We start from the raw sequence: 24,670 nt of genomic DNA, 5'->3' as shown, positions 1-24,670 counted from the left end.
GCCACGAGCAACAAGGCACTCTGGAAGCACTTAGTGAGACTGAGAGGACCTCATCGTGTTAGCAGAGCAAAGGGTATCTGACAGGCCTTTCCACTGCAACCGAACTGTGAGCTTCCACTGATAGCCCCCAGGGGAGGCGATGTGCCCAAGTCTTCCTGCCCCAGACAGGTCCAACAGCCTTGGGAAATTCAGAGTAGCTCCCCAGGACCCTGCTCAATATCTCCCCTCCAGGACATTCTGGCAGAAAACATTACACAAAGACCCAAAACATGAACAATATTGGGGCAGCCAGTCCTCATCGCCACTTGTCTGGGGCTTTCCTACTGGAGATGAGGGGAATCCCGACTCTTAAATCCCCACAACAGCTCCAATTCAAAGCAATGTAATATACAGCTCCCCAGAACACCAAAACCAGTGCCAGCCTTTGCTCCCTATCCCCTTTTGTTAAAACAGAGGGTGTTCTCTGGTCTGACAGCACCATGAAGGTCTGGTTGCAGGGCACATGTTGGCACCGTACACAACACACCAAGAGACCTCTCCTTTCCCAGAATCGCTGCAGACCCCGCTTGTCTCATGCCCCTCTCTCAGCAGCAGGTCTCGGGGACTCTGCAGGGTCGTGCTGCCATGGCTGAGCAATCCCAGTTACTTTCACAGACATAGACACGACGGAGGAATTAACCTGAGCTGCTCCGCACTTGCTGAACCAGACCTGACCTTCTCCTCTGCAGCCTCCTGAGATGACCTTGATCTTACTCACGTTCCCTCTGCTCCTGAGGTTGGGTTACACCCATGGTTCTGGACTCTGTTTTAAGTCTCCCATGAATAACAGTGTCAGATCTTCACGCAGCTATCTCAGGAATGTGGCCAGGCTGATCTCCATGCTTACTCAAGGTGACATTGATTCATTTTCCCTCTCACTGGCCAGATTACATTATGGGAATGTGCTCCGTAACATCGTCACCCATCCACCACCACCACCCAGCTCCCATCCCTGACCTCCACCTTTGGCAGCCCCTGCTCCAGGATTTGGGGTTTTCTCATCAGCAGAACACACACCCAGAGGCACTTTGGGCTTGGAAACAAGCTGAGAGATCGCATTTAGAGAAGCATCAGAGACCAGGTTTCACATTGAAGTACTGTCCCTAAACCGTAATCATTTCATATTTACACAGCAGTGCATAAATCAGGTGTAACTCCAGGAAGGGCAAACGAGTTGGGGATGGGAAGACCATCCCCAGCTTCAGACCCCAAGAAGAAGCCAGAGGTAAAGAATTGCACATTAAGTGATTCACGAAAAAAATTGTTTTCCTATCCAAACCCTCCATATGGGACTGCACCCCAGTGCCTGCTCATGGCATGGACCCACATCACCTCCCTGACTGTCTGTGCTCAAGGCAGTGCTGAAAAAGAGGCATTTCTTCTTGACCACAGAGGTGATCTATCTACGTAACATGTGGCTGAACAATGTTTAGGCAAGGGACTGGGGTTTGTGAATCACATCCAGGTCTTTGTTTTATTCCAGGCTTCTGGGGAGAGTTTAAATAAAGGATTCAGCACTGGGAAAAATAAATAAATAAATATATAAATAACAAAGAATAAAAAGACAGACAGACATCTGGAGTGTGGCACGGGGCCCTCTGCTCGGGCTGACCTAGTTACTGGGAGAGCATTGCAGGGAGATCCTGTTGAGCAGGAGGAACAAGCAGCCGAGGGCTGAATTCAGGCTCAGGGTAAACAAACCCAGCTCTCACCACGTGAGCGCTGCATGTTTCCACCAGGTCTCCGTCTGATCACAATCATCCAGAGCTGCAGCCGTCCCACCTGGCACAGAAGTGGCAGCAAGGAGCGAGGACTCCTGCCCACCGCAACGCCAGGATACAGCATCCCCGCAGCTCGGTCCTGTGCCCACGGGGAGGAGGGCAGCTCTGCCCTGCAGGTCCCCGTGTACAAACAATGGGGAGGACAAACAAACCCAAAGTGCCCCTGCCAGAAGAAACAGCAGCTGCACCTCCTCATGTTGTGTGTGTGTCCGTAGGGACACGAGGGCCTGGCAGTGCCAATCCACGCTGCAGCCCATGCCCGAGTCAAAGGGGCTGGGGCAGAGCCCTGCTCCCTCCGGCATGTCCAGCTCTTGCCATGGGTACAACACTACTTTGCTGTATGGCACTGGTCAGGGAAATGCACCTCCTTCAGCTTGCCCCAGAGAAACAGCTCTAATCCCAACAAAACTTCTTTTAGGGTGGAGCAGAGAAAACACCCCAACACCCCGGGAATGAACTCAAGCTCTTGCCCACGTTCTCCCATCTGCTTGCACTGGGGCCCACCTGCAAGTGAAAGAACAGCTGAAATGCCTGTCCATTTCCTGCTAATCAATCCTATTTTCCAAGTTTTAAAAATAGGCAGTAAAACAGTGCCCACAGGACTCTCTGTGCAGGTTGAAGTCCATGCACAGGTTGCCCTGGACAAGCCGGGGCAAAGTGCAGGTTTGATGAGACATCTCCAAACAAAACCGCTGGCAGTTGCTGATACTCAACCTTCTATCTTTCAGCTTGCTACTAATAACCTCTTACCAAAACTGATTTCAATTTAAAACCAGGCTGTTTACAGGAAAAGATGTCAGTGTGAACGTTCCCGAGATCTGGCTTTTGTTCCCCTAAAAACACATTTACTTCTAAAAGACAGCGTTTGGTAAAGCAAGTGGCTCGAGGTGTTTTGGCAGGAAGCCTCCCAGTTCTGACTCAGGGCAACTCAGACAGCACAGAGGCGAGATAAACAAAAAGGGAGGTTTGGAAATGTGGGTTTAAATCAGTGTTTTGGCCATCACGGTGGCTCACAGCTGAGTCATGCAGCTCTTGCCTGAAGCACAACCACCCAGGGAAGCTCAGCTCTGACAAAAAAGTCGGAGACATGATTTTCCGAACTGGAGGAGAAGCCAAGGTGAAGCCGCTGGATGCTCAGGAGGAGTCAAAGAGGAGAAAGCGGGTTAGCCACAGCCAAAAAAAAAAAAAACCAAAAAAAACACAGCATCCCTATCAGCAAGGCCAGGGAGAGACGCCGGCCCCATAAGCACCCTCTCCCAGGTCAGCGCCCCTCAGGGCAGGGGAGGTACCCTCTGGGCCCAGCACATCGCCCCCAGAGCAGCCTCCCCTTCCTGATAAGAGCTGACCTTGGGACCGTCCCATCGGCCTCCCAAACAAAGCAGACCTTCTGCTAGTCCTCACCAGCACCCTGATTATTTTCTGTCACGTCTCAAGGCAGTTCAGAAGCTCCTCTGCCAACAGACTGCAGCAGAGATGTCGTCGCAGACCAAAGCCCCATTTTGATCAGTAATCCCACACTCCAACAACAGCCTCCTCCCCTCCCCAAAACAAAACAGGAATTAATTTTTTTTTTCTCAATTTTTCTTCATTATAAGCACAGAAAAACCAGGCCTAAGAAACGTAGAGCCTGAGGAACAAAGGCAGGACTTCTCTTCAGATCTGAGCACTCCCCAAGCTCTTCCAGGGTCCTTGGCACCCTCCAAACCCTGTCCAGATCTGGTGCTCTTTGGGGTTAGCTCTGCAGCAGCTCCCCGGGATAGTGAAATTTTCAGCAAAGAAAGGAAAAAGAAAAGCTAAAAATCCCAGTTACTCATTGCACCAAAGTAAAAACAGATTCTTTCTCTTTTAACAAAACCTCATTATGATAGACAAAAAATGAAAGTTTGGGGAGAAAATGTGCCGCCTGCTGATAAGAAGTTTTTTTTTTTTTTTTTATTAAACCTACAAGGCTGGATTGAAACTTCCCTGCCTTTGCTGCTCCACTCAAGATTGCATCCACACAGTTTGAACTCCCCAGTCTGAGCAGCTGCAGACGATTTGCTAAATAGGCCTTCAAGCTGTGCCTGTGCCCCTCTCACCAATGTCCCCACCCCATGCTTGTGGGGCAGTGGAGACCTTTAGGATTCCCACTGGGTTACTGATGCTTCCTTCAGAGATGCCCCCTTCAGATGTACACTTACGCACTTGGCACCCATGTCACACTCCAGCAGCACCCACTGTGGGCTCCCCTCTCCCCGCTGCCACCCAGAGCTGGACCCAGATGACTGCTTGCTCTGCCAAAAAGCCACGTCCACGGCCATAGGGTGGGTAGGGCCCATTTGCTTTCAAGAGGAGCCTTAAAGACAAACCCTGGCTGCAGCACAGAGCTGTGGGGTCCTCATGGTGCAGCCTGATGCTGGGGGCTGCGACTGACTTCGGTGTAAGGTCTGAGGACAGCTTTACCAGGACAACTTGTGATGTCAAGGGACATCACAAACGACATAACCTCGATGTGAAGCCCCCTTTCTTCTACTGCCTTGAGCATCGTGGCCACAACCCAAGCAGCAAACGTCACCCACGAGGCAGCTGTGCTGTGCCAGAGGACTGTGCCCAGGGTATGGCTCTGCTTTCCTGAGAGGGTCCCTGGGAAAGGCAGCTCCTTTCTGCTGGCCACGAACAAGGGGTTTGTCCACTCTGTGCTGTCAAACAAAGATAGCTCTGGGAATCAGAAAAGGCTGGGTTTTTGCTCCAGGGTGATCACTTGGAAAAGGAGAGTCAGCTTTACTTCAGGCTAAGCAGGAACGTGTAACAGAGCCTTTCTCTACTGGGATGCTAAAAGCTCACAGCAACTCTTCCCTGGAAAACAAACAAACAAACAAACAAACAAAACCAGCAATGAGTAAAGGCTGCTGCAGACCTGACCCTCGCAGGCAGCAGGGCACCCACTGGTAGGGACCGAGCCAGCGCTGATCGCAGGGACACACACGGAACAGCTCGCACAGGGGGCACACGGGCACTTTCTGCTGCAGTCATTGTTTTCTGATGGAAAATTATGTTTCCACAACAGTGAAAAATACATTGTGGAAAATGTTTTTTTTTTTTTTTTTTTTCCCAATCAAATTGAATTTTTTCATCTGGTAAATCAAAATGAAACATTTCCTTTTAGACTAGTTTAAGCTAGACAGGAATGTTTCATTTCAGTGGAATTACCTGAACTGCTCTATTTTAAAGAGGTTTTCACCGTTCCACCCCCATCTCCCTGTCAGCACACAGCCTAACGGGGAGCTCCCTCTCCCCAGTGCCCCATTTTCCTGCCCTGGACCAATCCTGCTGGAAAACAACTTCTCCCACCAGACCCCACTCCCATGCCCCTGGGGCTGTTCTGGGGGGACCACGACCCAGCACTGCTGATTTCCAAATGAACCCCTCCACCACTCAGCACAGCAAAACAGAGACTGTGACCCATGTTTCCAGTGTCCTCCATGCCCCAAACCTACCTTCCCAGCTATATCTAATATTCGCTTAAAAAGATTTCAGCTTCATTAATAATCAGAACAGACAGTGGGGGAATAATTAGCAGGGTAATTGGAGAGCACAGAGAGGCATGTGCTCAGGCAAGAATGGCAGTGAATACTTCGTCAGAGGGAACGAGCGAAGAAGAAACCCTCATCCGCACCAAGGACCTTGTTTTATCACTGATTTATTGCAAGGCCTCAGCCACACCAGCAGAGCTTCAGCAGAGAGCAGCATGCGGCCACAACGAGAAGGAGCCAGGCTGAAGACCACCTAACCCCTCGGCTTCGTGAGCAAGGATTTTATACGTTAATGTCACATCCCACCTGCTGCCTAAAACAATTTTCCAAACGGCTTTCCAATTCCTACGGCACTGGGAGGGGTGGGGGTTAATTATATAAGAGTTTCCAGAAGTTTCAGTTATGTCATGTATGTGTCACACAAATGCAGAGCGCAGGAAATAGCTGAATTTCAACACCTAAAATTAAAAATTTTCCAGGGTAGCATTCCCCTTTGCAGCCTGAAGGAAAACATCCCCTTGTTTCACTCCATGAGGTTAGCGTTAGGTGAGAAATCCTGCTGGAGATGGCAGGGTCCCCATAGCATGGATCTCCTATGGCATTGAGGGCTCTCTGCCACTACAAACTCATGCATCCCATCTCTATCAGTACATAATTACAGTTAAAATTATTATTATGCTGTAAATATGTTTTGGGCTTTACTAATACTTAAGCGAGCTCAAAAATCAGCATTTCCATTTCACTGCCCATTTTGGCCAGCTCAGCATCTAACTGTGCCCACAGGGGTAGCAATGCCTCCTGCCTGGTGTCCCCTCTGAGCCAGGTGTCCCACCCAGGCCATGTCCCCGCTGTCCTCGTGCAGCCACAAGCAGCAGAGTCCTAGGGGATATGTCCTGGGTCAGGGGCCAGTTTGCAGGTACTGGACGTGAATTGATCTTGAACTGAAGTTTTTCCATTTTGTATGAGAAACAAACTGATTCACTAAACCCAAACAAGCGCCAGTATATTTTTTTCCCCAGTGGCAATCTGCTTTTTAATCAGTGTTCTGATTTTGTGAGAAGCATGTTCTCTCCTGAAGGCCTTTCAGCACAAAACTCCTTAGCAAGCCTCACTGCTGGTTATTATATCAAGAATATGTTTGACTAATTTAAGAGAGGCCACAGCCTTGGGAACCCCGCATGGCATTCATGCTACCACGCGTGCTGCAGTGTCGTGGAAGGGACAACAGCGCCTGGTGCGAAAATGCGTTACCTTATTAAATGCCTTATTGAATGCAAGTGCCCTGCCATACCATGCTCGCTCCTTCTCAGGGGTGTGCATGACTTCCATGGACCTGTTCTGGGGCTTAAAGAATAATAATTAGCACAACACATCTTCACTGGGTAGTTGAGCACATCCCAGCAAAAATATATTTATTTAACAAATACTTTTTTTTTTTTGGGGGGGGTACAAAATGTGATGAGGTTCACAGCACTTTTGGCTCCTGAGCTGGGCAGCACCAGTCTCCACTGGGATGGAAAAACCCCCATGGCTCTGACAGCCCCTCCTGAAGCCCATCAGCATCTCCTCGCCAGGGTTTTTGGCTGCACGGACACAAGTCCAGGTAGGATTTCTGCTGATTCCTCCCATTTACAAATACAGCAAAAGCAGCCGTGCAAAGAGCACTGTAACGTGTCTGCCTCTAGCTGCTGCTCTCAGGGAGCTGAGAAGTGCCCAGCTGTAAATACTGTTAGGTCTTGTGACATTTTCCAGCCCTTTCTAAACAAATCCAGTTTTGTTTTGTTTTTGCAGAAGTCCTTCCTCACTGCCCTAGGAGACGTTTCCCTCTCCCACATTAGCAAGTTTCCTTTTGCAAGACCGGAGCCCTTTCCAGTCCATCCCAGCTCCATGAGGATGCCCTGCAGTGTGACAGCTCTCGGCGGGGACAGCCCCGTGGTGACTTCAGTCCCTCTCACACAGCCTGCTTGTGCCTTCGTGCCCAGCGGTGCTACAGATGTGCAGCGTCTGTTCTGTGTTCACTGGGCAGGACGGCATGAAAAGAGCCAGATGCTTCAGTTAAAAAAGAAAATTAAAAAGAAAGAAAAAAAAAAATAAAATAAAAATCAGTGCCCAATTTCACATCTGCAGCTCCAGAAAGCCAATGAGAAACAATGGTCCAGAGCAGGGCTGGGTGTGTGTGCTGGTGGAAACCCAGACCTGCTGATCCTCATGTGAGCGGTGCCAGCCCCGAAATCCCCAGCCCAGCCCTGCAGGCAGCAGGGCTCAGAAGCAGCCCCTTGCTCTGCGGGTCTGGGGCTGGTCCCCGCAGGCAGCACAGGCACAGCCGGTTCCAAAGCTCACCCCAGCTCCCCATCAGCACCGGTTGCTGATCTTGTCACCAAAGCAAAGCCAGCAGATGAAGCCTCCAAACTCCCTTTTTGCATTGCTTTGAGCTTGAGATACAGGAAGGGAAATTAATCTGAATGCAGAGCTTACTCCGTGCCTTCCAACAAGAGTGACCTTGGCTTTTAACCATTGCTTTTCCTTTCCTACCCTGGAGGCTCTCATGTGCCCAGAGCAAATCAACCCTGAGGGAATCAGTCAGCCCTGCCTCTGCCTCAGTCTTGAGGTCTGTTTTCCTGTACATATTAATGTGCTGCAGCCCTCAGGATTGTGTAAATATGGTCTGAGAAGCACAACCGTGCAACAGCAACAACATTTGGCACAAACACGCTCCTCAGCCACTGAGCTGTGCCACGGCATGCAGTGCCACTAACAGCCATGTGGCTCTTCCCAAAAACCCTTCTCACCGGGAGCTGGGGACCAGGTGAACCCAGGCTGGAAGGCGCAGGCACAGGCAGATGGATGCAATCTCAGCTCTCGGGTGACTCTTACAAAAAGCTAATTTGCAGCAGAAAGTTAAGAAATGGAGCCACCCGATCTGCTATCCCCTTTCCCAACATCTCCCTGTTGCCGGAGGTGACGGGAGCAGCTCACCGGCTGGAAGGGTGGGGAGCCCCACACGGTTATTCCCAGTAATAAGATGCCTGTCAACATATAAACCAATTAGGTGCAGCTTTTGTGCTCGTAATAAGGCTGGGCAAAATGCTTTCTCTGAGCAAGTGCTTTCAAGTGAAAAATAGCTTCTGAAAGAATCTGACAGTTTGCACATGAGGTTTCAGTTTGCTCGGGGTTTGGGTTGTTTTAATTCAAGTAATGAAAATTCTCACATTGTTTCAAACCAAGAAACTGTGTCTAGGTTTTCAAGAGTTTTTTCTATACCCAATTTTAGATTGTCTTCCTTTTTCCTTTTTTTTTTTTTTTTTTTTTTTTTTTTTTTTTTTTCCATGGGAAGAAGAAAGAAAAGAAAAAGGAAGAAAGTGTTTGAGATGTAAACATTGGAAACAATTATTTTCTACACTTTAATCAAATAAACTTATTTCAAACCAGTATTTGTGTGTGCTTCCATGTACTACCAAGAGAGATCCAAATTTTGGGGTGGGAAACAGTTATTGTTTTAGTTCATTTTCCAATTATCTGTAAACCACTGGCATCACAGTTTAGCCCTTATCTTAGAGATAAACCCTGAATTCTGGCTGAAATCGGGAAAAAGGAAATACAGGCACTCATGTATTTTGCAAGTGACTACAGCTGCCCCCTAAAACTGTTTTTGTCCTAGGTGGAAATGCTGAAGAACAAAAAATTAGCCCTATGCATCGTATCACTTTTCAGAGGACAGCAAAAACAAATCCCATTTAGACTAAATGGAGGCATCAACCAAGTTTTGTATTTGAACTTCAAGCCCAGGGAGCTGTAAGTGAGGCTGCGTGACTTATATGAATAACAAGAAAAAACAAGATGTTCCCCAAAAGGAGGACCCATCAGTCCTGACCCCTGAAAGTGACTTTAGCCTCATCCCGGCTGTGCAGCTGCACAGGCTAATTGCTGTTTCGTGCAGATAACAGGAAAATCACAAATATTGAGTCATTATCATCTCCCTCTAGCGGTTACCTCAGCTCTCCCGACCCTGGGCTGTGCGCTGCAGAAAGGCAGCGGTGCTCGCAGAGAATTGTGAGCAGAAAGGAGGAGCTGCAGAGAAAGCTGAGTTTGCAGCGAGCCGCTTGCACAGAGCCCTGTTTGCACAGCTCAGAGATTAAATGCAGCCTTTCAATCTGGCTGGCTAAGCACCCCAGCTCTCCTCCTCCCTACGATGCTGCAGGTGACCCTGACCCACCAGGCAGCACCTCTAAATAGCTCGAGTTATTTGTTCTTTGCTAGCAGACGACACGGGAGCCATCAGCACCACGTTACAAAGAAGTCAGCAGCGTTGCCTGTGTCATCCCCACAGCACCAGCGCTGCCCTGTGACTTGCTGGCGACCCATCTCTGTCCGTGCACATACAGGGCTTGCAGGAAAGGGAGACAGGGATGGGGTGGCAGAGATCACCTTGAGAAAAACGGGAGTTTTTCTACTACTTCAGAGTAGCTGGCCAGAGGGCTACCAAAGATCTGTTCTGTAATCATAGGCAAAATTGCCCCCCAGCACCCTCAATCTCCGTTCAATAGATTCTGAAGTTGCAGAAGTGCATTTCCTGTGGAAAGCTGCTTTCAGAGAGGGAAGAGCCAAGGGACAGAACCGGCAGTGGCAGCTCACACCAGGATCCAGCCTCATACACCCCGCAGAGCCCTGCTCTGCCCGCAGCCCACCTGCCGCAGCTGGAGGGGCTTTGTTCCACCTTCCCCTGAGAAACGGGGGGAGGGAGATGTGAAACCTACCCAAACATTGAAAAGAAAGGGAAACCCTCCGTCACAACAAACAGCCAGCCTCCCAACATGTGCAAAAGCCATTTCCAGGAACAAGGGAAGGGAATCCAGTCCCATTTTTGTACAATGGCAACAAGGAGATGCAATAGCAGCAGCACAGGGAGGCACAAGGAGGCAGAGCACTTGGGACCAGCTAATTCCCAGGGTGGAAAGTGCTCATGCTTTATTTTTACAAAGCAGCCCCAGCTCTGTGGCACGTACGTGGAGCCTTCTCCTCCCATCATAGGAGGCTCCATGCTGAAACACCAGCCCAACAAGCATCACTCAAGCGTCAAGCTCACAGTGTCCGTCTACGCAGGACCAGCGAGGCACTATCAGACACAGCAATTCCTGCTCTGGCTTATCTCAGCAAGATTTTTCAATTCTGCATGAAAAAAAAGAGCAAGTGGGAAGAGAGGAACCAAAGGGCTGAGAACAATATGTACCTACGTACGGGAACAAAGAGATTTCAATTAAAAAAGGGGAATCAGCAAAGCCCTGTGAAGTATGAATGAGCTGGTGCACTCCCAAGGGCTGCTTTGAAATCTGAAGTGTTGTATTTTGAAATGGACACAGACCTTAGCGGGAAGTGGGGGAGCAGACAGTAATGGTTTAATAGACTGTGGAATGGCTATAAAAAAAAGGGGGAGAGAAAAAAAGAAAAAGCAGATGGCAGCCCCTTCGCAGGAGCCATAAAATTTCATGGTGTATTTTCTATCCATGGCTTCACTGTAATTCAAGCCTTGGGGGCCAGCTTTCTCTGGCAGTGGTTCCAGAGGGGCCTTGGAGGGCAGTGCCGGAGGAGCAGAGGCTGGGCACGTCCTGGGCTCACTGACCACAGGCTCCCGCTGGGGCTGGAATGGGAAATAAAGAGAAGTTGTATAGGAGAAACGCCTGGGAGGCTGCCCAAAGGCAGCTTTGCAGGGGCAGGTCAGAGCCCCAGGAGCAGGAGGCTCACGGAGGACATGTGGCCAGGGCTGTGTCTGACAAAGAAGCCTCTGCAACCTCCACCTTCCCCTCCTGGTGGTTGCTTTTGTGCTGCCCCAGACCAGGTACCTGCCTCTGAACCTGATCTAAGCAAGGTTCAGCTCAAAACCACGTCTGGGGTTGACTTTGTCTTTTTGTCCTTTGAAGCAAGCTCCCAGATATGAACACAAATAAAGCAGTGCAGAGATAAACGTGCAGATGTTTCAGTTCCATCGGCAGGCATGAGCAGCGCCCTGCACTTCAGTGACTGGGTTTGTGCCAGTTCTGGTGGCGTTCCAGGTTCTCACTTCGTCTGTTCCCCAAGTCCACCCTTGCTGCCATTGTTTTTTAGTTTCACACCACATAACACAGCACAGTGTGCGCGGAGCACCCCATAAATGCCCATGCAGCACAGTCCTGTATCCCTCGCTCATCACCTCCGCAGGTACGGAAGCAGAGCGTCACCAAACCCAGAAATGCAATGCTCCTTCCACTATTCCATGCATGGCCATTTAGGCTATGAATGCAAGGCATGAGATGAAGTGTTAATCTATCCATAATATATAAATACAGAAGAACAATTGCTATGCTGGAAGAAAAAAGGAGAGGAATGATTTCAGTTTGACCTTTTTGACACGTTAGTTCAAAGACAAAGCATTCCAAACCCATTAGAGATAAAAAGCAGTAATTGGAAATGAATGCAATGAAAACTCAAGTTTTCTTCCACCTGTTCCTCACTGGAACCATTGCTACATTGAGCATAAGGAGGAGAGAAAGGAAAGAAAAAATAAGCCTCATGAAGCTGTGTGCTTCAGTTCCATTTATTCCAACTATTCCAAGATCTAAGAGGTTTACAAAAGCATTTGTTTCAAACTGGTATCAAAACCACTTTGGACAATAAATACTTTCTCTGGTATTCTTGAAGTTCAAAAATAAAAAGCTTCATCCACATTATAGAGGGGTGTACATTACACATGGACATTATGTAGGATATACAACAGCAGAGGGAACACGGGAAGGATGCTGAGGGTGAAGAGTGCAGAAATGCAACAGAGCACGTGTGATCAGGTACCACTTTCTCCTGCAAAAGAGCTGGCCCCATGCTCCATCTTGGAGCAATAGGAACACTGCGCTGCCTCCCAGTGCCATGAGAGCTGCATTTTGGTGGGTGGAAATAGAAATAATGGAGACTCAGGGGTGTTGGTGGTGATGCAGCTGGAGGGGGCAGAAACAATTCTCCCTCCACATGTGTAAGGAAATGAAAGCAGCTGGAGACACGGTGAGAAAAGGGGACTTGTGCTCTCTGCTAGGATGGAGATGGACATTCCTACACAAATTGGGCAGCAGCAAAAAGAGGCATCATTTTGCTGGTAGCACAGTATGAAAGGACCTATCTTCTCAGAACAGGAGGAGGGAAGGAGAAGCAAAAACAGGTTTCCTACTCCCTGAGCATCACCAAGATCCCTTTATTGTTACATAAAGAAACCCAGAGATGCAATTCCTCATAAAATTACTTATTCTGGCTATTTCTTTAGAAAACTCTCCCAGGTATACATCATTTCAGGGCACCAAGGCTCTGTTCTTGCTGTTTCAGCACTGTCAGTGTCCGTAAGTCCTGCCCAGCCACAGGAAGGTGGCAGCTACGTGGCCGTCCTCCTGCATGCACCAGCCAGCAGCACCACTTCCCACTAACAAGCAATTCCTCAGGAAGGTTAAAGAAGAGTCAAGGTTTTCATTAAGGGCTTGAGCCATTTAATTGGTCTGTTCTGACTAATGCAATAATATTTGTGGAAAGACCAGGCAGATAAAGGAAAAAGTAAACAAGGTCAGCAGTGCCCACGTGAAACGAACCCTTGACTGTGTGGCTGAAAAGCTTCTACTGCCACCAAAGGGGATGCTTCACCTTATCCCGCTTGCTAGAGTTTGCACTTGGGGATAAGCTGCTTCTTGTTTCTATTGAAGAATTTGCCTTAGGGATGAGCAGGTTTGTGCTGACTTAATGCAAGGTTTGTACTGAATTAACACAAGGTTTGCATGCACAGCCTGCACAAATGGTGCCCTGGTGATCCTTTGCCCTGTTTGTATGGGTAGGAGTGGAAACTTGCCTTCAATAAAATAATAAAAAGCATTGGATGTGTCTCCAGGAAATGAATTTTTCTAAGAAAGTAAAGCCAAAATATATATATATATATTTTTCTACACTTTTGCTTCCCCAGAAGTTTCCTATTCCCCCTTCTTTAAAAAGGGGATTACCACCAAAAAATAAAAAATAAAAAAAAAAATGTGAAAGTGCGGCTATTAGAAATTTTCAGTAAAATATGAAGAAGCAGAAAATCTGATGATAGAGTAGAGGGCACTATCCTGCCCCATCTCTGGTGAACTTTGCCCTGTTACCACCAGCATTTTAGGGCTATCCCAGCTCCTTCTGGAGCCCCCTCCCCGGTATCATCCCCAAATTGCTCTGCAGTCCACGGGATGCTCGTCAGACACACGGCACCTGGGAAGATGAAACGTGAAATGTTCAAAACAGACCAAAGGAAGCATTTCTAATGTGAGTAATTATCCTGTGGCGCTTCCTGCCATGCGATACAAGAGAAGCAAATAATGCAGAATAATTCCTCAAAGACTCAGTTACCGAGTTGAATAACAGCATCAGCTGCAGTTTTGCTGCCTTGGTCCAGCATTATGAAGACTCCTGGTCCTTGTGCTTCAAGCTAATCCCCTGCTGGGATTAGAAAAGCAAACAATATCTCGGTATCAATGACACTCACAAGTTCAGGTAATGAGCAGGGCTCAAGTGTTGCTTCTGGGGGCTGGCTGGCAGAGGAGATAAAGGATTGGTTTTGCTTCCATCTTCTCCCATGCACCCATTTAGTCTGCCTGTATTGTTTTGCATACAGAGTAGAGGAAGCCTTTCTTTAATGGAGATGCCTCTCAGCCTCTCCATTGCTTAAAAACGACTACTTAGAAAGTATAAAGCACCACACAAGCATCAGGAGCCTGCATTTTTCTACACAAGCCAACACGTTTGGCTGTAGGGAGAGAGTCACATTCATGCTTGCCATCTGCCAGCACCGCCCAGGCACATTCAGGTCCACGTGGGGCTTGTCGCGGTAGCTCCCCACCCCAGCTTTCCAGGTGCTGAGCTCCCGGGTCCCAGCCCAATGCATGGAGCACATTTCTCAAGAGCAAAGCAACCCATTCACACATGGGATGAGCAGTTGTGCTGCTCGGAGGAGCCACAGCTTTCACACTCGGGTTGGCACGGCCGCAGCTCCCCAGGCAGGTGCCCGCCGGTGCGCAGTGTCATTAGGAAGCGGCTGTTCCATGTCCTTACACAGTAACCTCGGTGCTGCTACATGAGTAAACGACGAAGTTACACATTAGGTCGTAACATTTCAGGACCTATTAGGAACAAAAGTGCCTTTGTGAACACACGGGTTACTGAATAACCTCCTCCATCCCCATAAAAAGCAGCAAGGGGTTTCAAGCTTTTTTCTTCTTTTTGAGCAAGATCTGGTTTATATGCAAGACGGGATCTTGAGGCTCCTTTTTGCATCTCTACAGCTTGCCTGCCTTGCTCTGGGCCTATCAGCCATCCTCAGAGCAGAATGTTGGTATGACTGAACTTTAAAACAGCTTTTGGGGCTCAATACAAAGGGCTTGGTGACCTGCCTATTTAGGGCAGGAGCAACAGTACCCCTGAAACACCCAAAGCCCACCCATCTCTGGGTGCATTACTCCTACTCCATCTGGCCCTGGAGACACAGAGGCAAAACAAATCGGGTTTTGTTTTTATATATAAATATGAAAAAAGCATAGCCACCCTATGGGGAAAGAGGGAGAAAGAAAACAGCCCACATGCATGCATGCTTATGCTGGAGCTCACCTACAGGCACAAGGTACCCAAGTTAACAACCTCAGCTCTTCCAGCCCCCTGTGCTAGGACACGGGTGCTGCTAGAGCACCTGTAGCTGCTCTACAGGCCCAGCAGCAAAGTGGGAAGCCGTGCAGAACTTCCTGGTGCCTTCCTGCTGTCCACCAGCCATAAGACACATCCCTGACACGACTGTTTATTACAGGAATGTTTCTCAATCATCTTCATACCCGCTGGAGAGGGGCCAGAATTGCTGGAAGTGCCAGACCGTGGATGCTGCCCTGCAGGTCTTTCCAGAGCACAGCTGAGTGCAGGAAGGCTGCTCGCCCCCCTGCTGCTTTCCCATCTGCCATCTCCTCCGAGCTACCTCCTACCCAGCTTTCTCCATCTCTGCACTAGCTATATTTCTTTTGGGATTGGCCATAATGGAGACAGCAGTGCGCACCAAGCCCCGTTATTGTTCCAAGCTTTCTGTAGCCCTTCCTAACACAGACCCAGCCCACAAAATGAGCACAGTAGGAGCCCTGCTCCGACAGACACTACCTGAGCTCGGGCGGTGTTTTCCCAGAGCAGTTCATTAGGGATGCTAAAATAACCCTCTGCTCCCTGCTCCTGCACCAACCCAATCTGTTCCCATTTCCTACCAACAAGCCTTTCCTTCAGACAGGCCCCTCTAGGTCCTCTCCCTTCCACCAAGATCTGCTCGAAATCCCCCTGCACGGAGCCCTGGGAACCCAGCAGCTTGGTGCTCTCTGACCTTCATTTCCTCTTCCGAGCCAGAGAAAGACTGTCCCACAAGCTGATTTCCCAGACCTCACACTTGAAGGAACATTAATGTTGCTGTAGCTCTGATTACATTACATGCATTTAAACCGACTGACATTTCCCACCACCTGCAACAGGGAGAGCCCAGGGCGATGCTGGGATGCTCAGCCTGCAACATCCAGAGGTGCCTCTGCCATCGAACACTTGACCAAAACCACAACGGGGCAGCAGCAAAGCCAGCGCAGGACCTCTCATATCACAATTTGCAAACCATCACCCAAACCACTGGGTAATGCACTTAAAAGCCCATCTATAAATAAACTTGTGCTTTATATAGACCCAATTAGAATACACTGGCAAATTATCCAAGGGGGCTGGCAGACACACACTTTACTTCAGGTGTCAGCCACAGGAGAGCGTTATGGGTTTCACATTACAGGGAATGCATTGTGACTTTGAGTTATATTGCACTTAGCCTGTAAGTGAAACAATAACAGCTTGGTCTATGGAGATAACACCCCAGATCAGCTCCCTACAATAAATTAGTGAAACATTCCGCTCCCCAGCACTGCAGTCTCACACCTCTAAATATCAGCTCAAACTCTGAAGGTTTGATGGAAAAAATGGTGTTAAGTCTCATGGTGTTTGAGGAATTTCCCAATATGCACTAAATTAACTTTCTGGCTGCACTAAACAGAGCAGGAGAAAACAGCCCCATCGGAAACAGATGCAAGGCAAGAGATCCAAGCAGCTGTTTTGCACATGAAATCAGATTGAGATTAACACTTAACCTTGGAGTTCTCACTCTGGGGGGAAAATATAGCTTCAGGTACCCCTCTGTTCAAAAAGATCCTCAGTTTCTTCAGTAGACTAGAATGAATTAGGAATTGGAAGTCTCCAGACCATGTTTCCCACAAGAAGTCAAAGGAAGAAAATCTCTCTCCATCAGCAACAGCATCGACTTACGTTCATCCTCTTTGTTTCCTCTAGCCTGGCATTTTAAGGATTTGGCCCAGATCTTTGAAGTACAGTTCATCAGATTCAGCTGGAGAAAACCTCTCATCTCAACACACTTTGTATTGTCAGAGGACCAAGGCAGACACAAAGCGTGATTAACAACAGACGTGAAGTTCTGTACAAAGCAGCAATGTCTCTTCGAGGCGTAAACAGGTGGAAGAAAGGCTTTCATGGATACAACCCCACAAAGACTTGCGCATTGGAGAGCCTGACTGTGCTTTTTTTTTTTTTCTTTCTTCACATTTGCTGATATTTACACAAATTCAAAATCCTGGAGGAGAGAGTGAATAGTCCAGGTGCTGACCAGCCTGAACCAAAGCCATTAGGATCCCCTGGATCTTCCCCCTTCCCTGGTTAAAAGAGAGCATCCCCTGGAGCCTGGCTGCACTTCCCAAAGGACACAGCTCATTTAGGCCACTCTGCAGATAACATGAGTTTGTTTTCGGGGAGGCAAAGCAATCTGTCCATAAGGATTTCTCACGCTTCACACGACAGCCCCGGTCAGGGAAATACAACATTAACTACATTGAAAGAAATCGTTGAATGAATAAATTATAAAAGCATTCAGGGTCCCTATCTGGCGGATTATTTTACACACTGGTGCCGAGCAGGTTAAAGGAGCATGTTTGACTGTTATTGCATTCCCAGCAGCATTTGCAAGGCCTCGGCATTGCTGTGAAAGTGAGACTATGGACACGAGCTCAGCAGAGCAGAGGACACAGTGCAGCAGGGCAAGATGCTGGGTTTGCCAATGTCACCTCACCTTTAAAGAAAAGCAGCCCAAGCACCAATCCTACCAGCATCAAAGGAAAGCCCTCCAGGCCCAGCTGAGCACAAGTCCATCAAAACAAGCCCTCAAACCGCAGTTTTGCAGCAGAGCACAGACCCTGCCCTTTAATTCGCACCCTCCTCCTCCTCCCCACACAGCACAACATCAGCTCCTTGCTTAGCCAGCATCCAGTGCCACCAGACACGCCGTTGGTGCACGTACCTACCACTGCACGTCGGAGGATTTCAAAGAGCTTTGCAAATATTATACAATTAAGCCTCCCAGCCCTTGTGTGGATGGGCTGGGTATTATTCATCACAGTTTCTCAGCCATTGAAGGAGAGACAGAGCCATTAAGTGATTTATCTAGTATCACACAGAAATCCTACAAGAGAATTAGGATTATCACCTAGATCTCTGGATTACCAAGCCCTTTTTAATGCAATTTATTCCTGATCAAAACCATACAGTCCACTTTGTGGCTTTGCTCGTGGGAAGATTCCTAACCAGGCGGAATTTATACAGTGGGATTTTTTAATGCAGGAATTTTCATTTATACAGATGCATTTTAACTCAAAGAGATGAAAAAAAAAAAAAAAAAAAAAAAAAGAAAAAAGAAAAAAGAAAAAGAAAAAGAAAAAGGAATGGACTACCATACTACCATTTCAGCCAGCAAACGTGCAAAGTTCATACCTTTGCATTTAAGAACAGTCATCAATGGGCTTTTGATATAAAGTTAGCTGAAAATTATAGGGAGGAGCACTCAGAAGTGTGGGTGCTGATCCCAGCATGACCTTGTTTGCAGACACCCAGCCTCTGCCTGGCGAGCAGAAGGTGAGAGCCCGGCTCCCTGGGAGCAGGAGGAGTGCTGCCATCCCCGCCAGTGGGGCCAGGGTCTTGCTCGGGGTGGTTACTGGGTGAACGCTGTTGCCTTTGGCATGAAAGGCCTCCCCAGGTCATTGTAAATTATAACGAAATGCTATTAATTTTGGCCTTTTACCCAAAGAAATAAATGTCTTTTTCGGGAATAAAGCCTACCCACACAGAGGCTACGAGCTTCAGCCAGGGGAGAAAAAGGGCAGCACGGAGCCAGAGGCAAAAGTAGGGATCTGCTGCTGCCTCGTCCATTTCAGACCCACTGCTCATCACAAAAGGTTTTCATTTGGCCCCTGCTGTACGCCCACAGTCCCTGTTGGGCTGATCTCCCCAGGCAAGCAGTAAATTACGTGCCCCCACAGCCAGCCCCTCCGCTCCCCTGCCCATATGGTGACCCTCAGCACTGGTGAGCGGGGCTCAGGTGAGCCCAGGCTCTTGCCCTGAATGTCCCTGTGTCAGCTCCTTGGGTGATTTCAAGGTACATCATCACCGCTGCCTCCCAGAGGTGTTATTTGCCATCTGGAGCTGGGCACGCATTTCAGATGAAGACATTAGCCATCAGCAGGAATACTTCTCGGCAGACTCCAGTTGTTTACATTTGAAATGTAGCTTGGTCGCAAAAAGTGTCATAAAATAAAAATAGTGGTGCTTTCAAAACAAAATACTTCAGTTTTCTTTTGAAACAGTGTCCAGAAGTGAGAACAAGCTTCATTTATAGAAAGAATTTGAAAGGATTAAAAACTTAAAGCCAACAGAATATTTTCTGACTGACTCAGGACCAGATGGCTGAATAAGAAAAAATTTTAAATCAAATCAACCCCATGGCCTTCATTTCCTTCTTTTTATATCCAAAACAATTCAGATCGATCCTGTCCAGATTCAGTAAATCCCACTAAAAACAAAAACCCACCTTCCCACTTCCCCCTCACCAAAAGAGCCGTGGATCAGACCCAGTTTGTGTAAGGGACCTTAGCTGAGGTGCTCTCAAATCCCATTTCTCCCTCCCGGGTGCCCCATGGCTGATATTTGCAGAGCAGCGACACAGTTCCCATTGTTTCCATTTCTTTCTGTCTGGTTCTATGTGGTCTAAAACACATTTGGCCCTGAGTTTGGGGGGAAAACCCAGCATTTTACTCCAGGCTAATCTACTCCCTTTGCATGGAACACAACTGCTATACAAGGGTCTAATATCTATCCTAAAAGCCTTCCTGGCCCATTAGCCCTGATGTTGGCCACCCTCCCTCCAAAATTAAGCTTTGCAAGGACCTAGCTTACAGCTGGGCTTCGCTGTAAGCCACTCTAGATCCTGCAGAAGCCCAGCCCATTGTACCCGCACCCTGAGCAAACCTTCCCCGCACTCAGAGCACTGCAGAGCAGGTGCTCCAAGACAGGGAATGCATGCATGTTACGACTACAGTTTGAGACGTTTTTTTCCTCATTTTCTACAAAATGAAATCATTTTGACTCCAGGCTCTTTACAGCTGTCACATCTGAAACAGATTTTGCCACTTTTGTGTCCAAAGGCTGCCTTTGCAAAAGGAGACATAACACAAAAATCCCTAATAATGAGGAGGCAAATCATTTGTAAATTGAGCCATAGTATCTTTGGTTGTGACGTTAATTCAATTCTCTAACTGCCACACTTAGGCAGAAACATTCCCTACCTAGTTAGTGATCATAGAAAAAAAAAAAAATAATAAGCATATAGCAAGAAACCCCAGAAACAAATAACACTGGCCTTTTGCAGGGATTGTGTTTTGGAGCATTTGCATTTCAATGGGACAGAAAGCATTTTTTCTCAACTGTGCTTTGCCAAACTCTCTAGAGCACCCTTTTCTTTCTGTTTGATTAATCATTTCATGCTCAGAGTCTTTAAAAACACTGCTGCTTCTAGCAACCTGGTAAGTGTGCATCTCTTCAGATAAATGGTGAACATTAAGGCTCTCCTCTGGCTAGTTCTTTTCCTATTCTAGCTACTTCAGCTCCTAAACCTGCAAACATGCAACATGATTTCTAGCTGGGTACAAAATGTGGTGGATTTGAAGGACTAAAGCAATGCAGGTCCCCTTGCCTCAACTGGGGCTGGGAAATTACAAAAGCCAATCTAATAAAAAGGTGAATTTTTCCAAGTGTGCAGCATGATTAAAAATCAGCCAATTAAAGTTTTGATTCAATATAAAACCTGAATGTTTCCAAATGCATAAAGCAGTTGACACCAGCCTGACATCTGCCCTTTCCCTGCAGCTCTCCATATGGAAAAGAAATCGACCTGCCTTCCCTGTGCTGCTCTGTAGCAGAGGAGCAGGGAGTGAGATAAACCAAATTCACCAGCAAAGTCTTTGCCCCGAGCTTGGCTCCAACATGCAGACCTGCTTTGTTTCTGCACAGCTCCTGAGGCTGCTTCATAGCACATAAAAATCCTGTACTGGGTCAAGCCATCTCATCCTATATGTTCATCTGTCTCTGACAGTGACAACAGGAGATGTTTGGGGAGAACATGAGCCCGGCCACTTTCTGCAGTCCCTTCTTTTTGTACCAACAAAGTGTCCACAAACACCAAGTATGGGATGCTGGAAGCACACCCATGCCCCATTGTTTTAGTGTCTGTTTATGGTGCTGCTGTATATGACTTTAAGAAAAAAAATTCCCCCTTTGAACCTGCTCATTTCACCACTTCTATTAAACTTCCTTTTGTTCTTACAACATGCTGCTTTACTGACCTCCACACTTTGTGAAAAAGGCGATTCTCACACGTCTACTAACCAGATTAACTCATGAGTCTGCACAAATATTCATTTGCAAAGCCCACAGGAACTGCTGTTGTTTTTCAAGAAACCCTCTGGGGTTTGCAATTCTCTTCAGTTTGGACAGCAGCATGGGAACATTGCCATCCCAGCAAGTTACCCAGGAGCTGTGCAGAGGAAAAATTTCTGTAGGAAGAGGTCTCTTAACAGACACAACATGAAACAAACTGCTATTCCATTCCATGTCCTTCTCCAGCAACCCCCTGCAGGTCTTCACCACACTGGGTAGGTAGGACTTGAGGAGCACCTGCATCACCCTGGCATATAATACACCTCTGTCATTCCCAGGGTCTTCCTGCCCTTCCACTGAGGGGATTCTAGGTCTGTTCTGGCTGAGCAGCATTTCCTGAAGCACTTGAACATCCAAGTACGAGGTCTCACTTCGTACATAACTGATCACAGCAATGAATATATTCTTTAAATAGTTTATAAAAATTTCACGCTAGGAAGGGAACAAGAGAACACAAATGGCAAATGCTAGTCCTGCTGCCCAGAAGGTACTCAGACACAGGCATGGTTCAACACTGAGAGTGTGCCCAGGATAGGACGTTGCTGCCTGCAGGAGGAGGAAGAGACATGTACTTATTCCTCCACCCTCTTCTGAAGCTCTATAAGTCCTCCTTGGAAAAGGGAACTGGAGAAACAGGTCCATTTTGATGGTCTTTTATCTTGGAGAAGCCAAAGAGCTGGTACACCAAAGACACTAGACATCTCGTTTTTAATGAGGCCATTGATTCAGCTTCAAAAAGATACGTAAGAATTTTATTTTTAAAACTGAAGCCAGATCTGTTTCTGCCTTCACCTTTGTTGCTTTAATCTTAGCTGAAATGTATTACAAGAAGAGCATTCCATAGAGAGCAGTGAGTGAAGCCCAATTCAAGGGAAACCCATCTCTCTTTACAAGCAAACACCACCCGTCCTCTTTCAAACACATCACATTCCTTGTGCGGGGATCAGTGCTGGGAGCTGCACTCCTCACCTGCACGTGAGCCTTCAGCTGCAAGGAGGGTGGATAACAGGGCCCAAAACTCTGTGTAAAGCAGACCTACTCTTCTGGAGCACGCACAACTTTTATGTGCAAAGAACTGCTATAATACATGGTAATAACAATTGCATTGCAGCCCAGTATTATTTTAATCATAAGCCTGTTTTATAGTATTTTACATCCAGGTGATCTCTAATGACCCATTTCTCACGGAGCAGCTATATCCCACTCTTAGTGAAACCTCTTCTGTTTAACATCCATGCTGCAGGTTAATAAATGCCACAGTGTCATTTCCTCTACTTTCTGGTTTTAGCAAATGTCAAAGGGCAACCTCATAGCAAAAAACAAGCATAGAAAAGGGAAACAGCAGCTACCAATAATCTCAGAAAGGTTTACCATTCTTCATCCAAGTTCTTTTACGTTTACTTTGTGTTCATGTTTACTTTGAAGAAATCAGAATTTATTATCACTGTCCATACCACACTTTGCACTGAACACCCCAGTGGCAACTTGCTGAACTAACAAATCTAGAAGAAATCCCTCATTTTTGACACCCCAAAGAATCAGATAGCCTCTCCTTTTCTGTAGACATACTATAATAGGAGTAGAAAAGTCAGTTTGATTCAAAGCTTGCCTTGAGAAATTCATAGGCCCATCTGGCATTTCTTTAAAAAAAAAAAAAGTTTCTATTTTCAGTAGTATTAAAAAAAAAAAAAAAAAAAAAAGAGAGAAACTATTAATTAACCATAATTCTCAGGTTACTGAGAGATTTATATAGGGAACATGAACTGTCCTTCCTCTCCTGCACTTTAGTCAAAACAGTATTATTAAAAAAATACATTACATGCATTAAAAAGGCACTGCATCCAAGGCAACGCACTGCAGGGTGACTGGGTTTTTGGAGTGAAAAGTTGAATGGGCAGAGATATTAGCAAAATTGCATTCAACCTAAAATAAGTTAGGCTGAAGTACATCTGGGTGACAAATCACTGCCCCAAACTTACGAGCCCTACACACATAGCAGGAGTGAGCAGGCACTGCATCAGCCCACACATCCATGCAGCACCAAAGGCCTCCATCCTCATGTAGGAGGACTGTACATTTCTGGAAGCATTGCTACAGAGGGAATGGTTCTACACATAGTTTCAAAGCAAAAATCCAAACAGGCTGTTTGAATCACTCAGCTCCTATCACAGGGTCCCACACTGGGTCCATCCCTGCCAAGGATGCAAGTCCATGTACTGACCATCACTGCCTGAACATTTTGTAACCACAATTTGAGTAGGAGATGGCTGGTTGGTGAACAGTAGCAAGTCAGGAAGCACAGAAGGGAGGAGATAAGGCTCCACAGTGATAAACTGGCCCTGAAGCAAGGGCATCCCACGAGGCTGCTCCACCTACACACTGTCAGTCGTCCACCCCACCTGCAGGAAGGCTGCACCAAGACAAATGGGTGCAATGCAATCTCATGCAAGAGATGGGGGTTTTTGCCCATTTTCCATCCTGTATCCATTGTGGCAGGTTGAGGAGAGGCGTGTGATGGATGCTGCCCCAACCTCACAGCAGTGAGGCCTCCAGGCCTCAACCCACACAGGTCCCAATTAGCCAAAATTAGCCAGCTGTGGCCAGGGTTCGTCTTCCCTTAAACCCCTAACTGTGTGAAAGCAACAGCCCCTTTCTCCAAGTTGCCCACTCAAGCCTTTGTGGCTGTACACCCTTCCCAGGCAGCGTCCTCCGCTTTTATTTCCTCTCTTCGTGAGCCGTGCCAATCATTAAAGTCTTAGCAGCCCCATTATCATCCTGGGCAATTCTTAACTTAACTCATTAAGCTTTAAAGTTGTTGAACCGCAGGAGGAAAAGAGAAAAAAAAAAAGAAAAAAAAAAAGAAAAAGAAAAACACCAACCAAGCAAATGCTTAAGCACAATAAAAGGATGTTAATGTTTTACCCCACTGACAATGACTGAATCTGTAGGACAATTATTATGGATATTTCCATGGGTTTAGTGTTACTTTTTACTGGCATGAGGTCCTCTGTGCAGCGACTAATTAAAAATGGAGTTTAATCTGCAGCCAATCTCAGAGGTTGATTTGAATTCTCCCACTGTGAACTTTCAAACATGGGAGCATGTCTGTTTGCACCGACAGGATCCAATATCCTGCCTTTGCAATGGACGTTTTACATTTTGGCAGGCTGCATGCCTATGATTATGCCAGACTGTGGCATTAATAATTCACCACCTGAACTAATCTTTCAGCATGAAACACAAGTAAAGACGACATTAAGTGCTGCTTGGATTCCCTTCCTCTGCTGTTCTCCTATTGTGTCTTCAGATTGTGCTTAATCTAGTGGGAATTTAGTACTAAATTAACAAAAAAAGACTTCTTAAGGGGTCAAACCCACATCAATTGCTCAAGAGAGAAAGCAGTCTTTCCTGCTGAGTTTACATTAATACCATGATTTTTATTTTTATTTGAATCTCTGCATCAGAATGAGATAA

This window comes from Aythya marila (genome assembly GCF_965140915.1).
Source record: "Aythya marila genome assembly, chromosome: 18".
In the NCBI taxonomy this organism is placed as follows: Eukaryota; Metazoa; Chordata; class Aves; order Anseriformes; family Anatidae; genus Aythya; species Aythya marila.
This window is presented reverse-complemented; position numbering follows the sequence as displayed.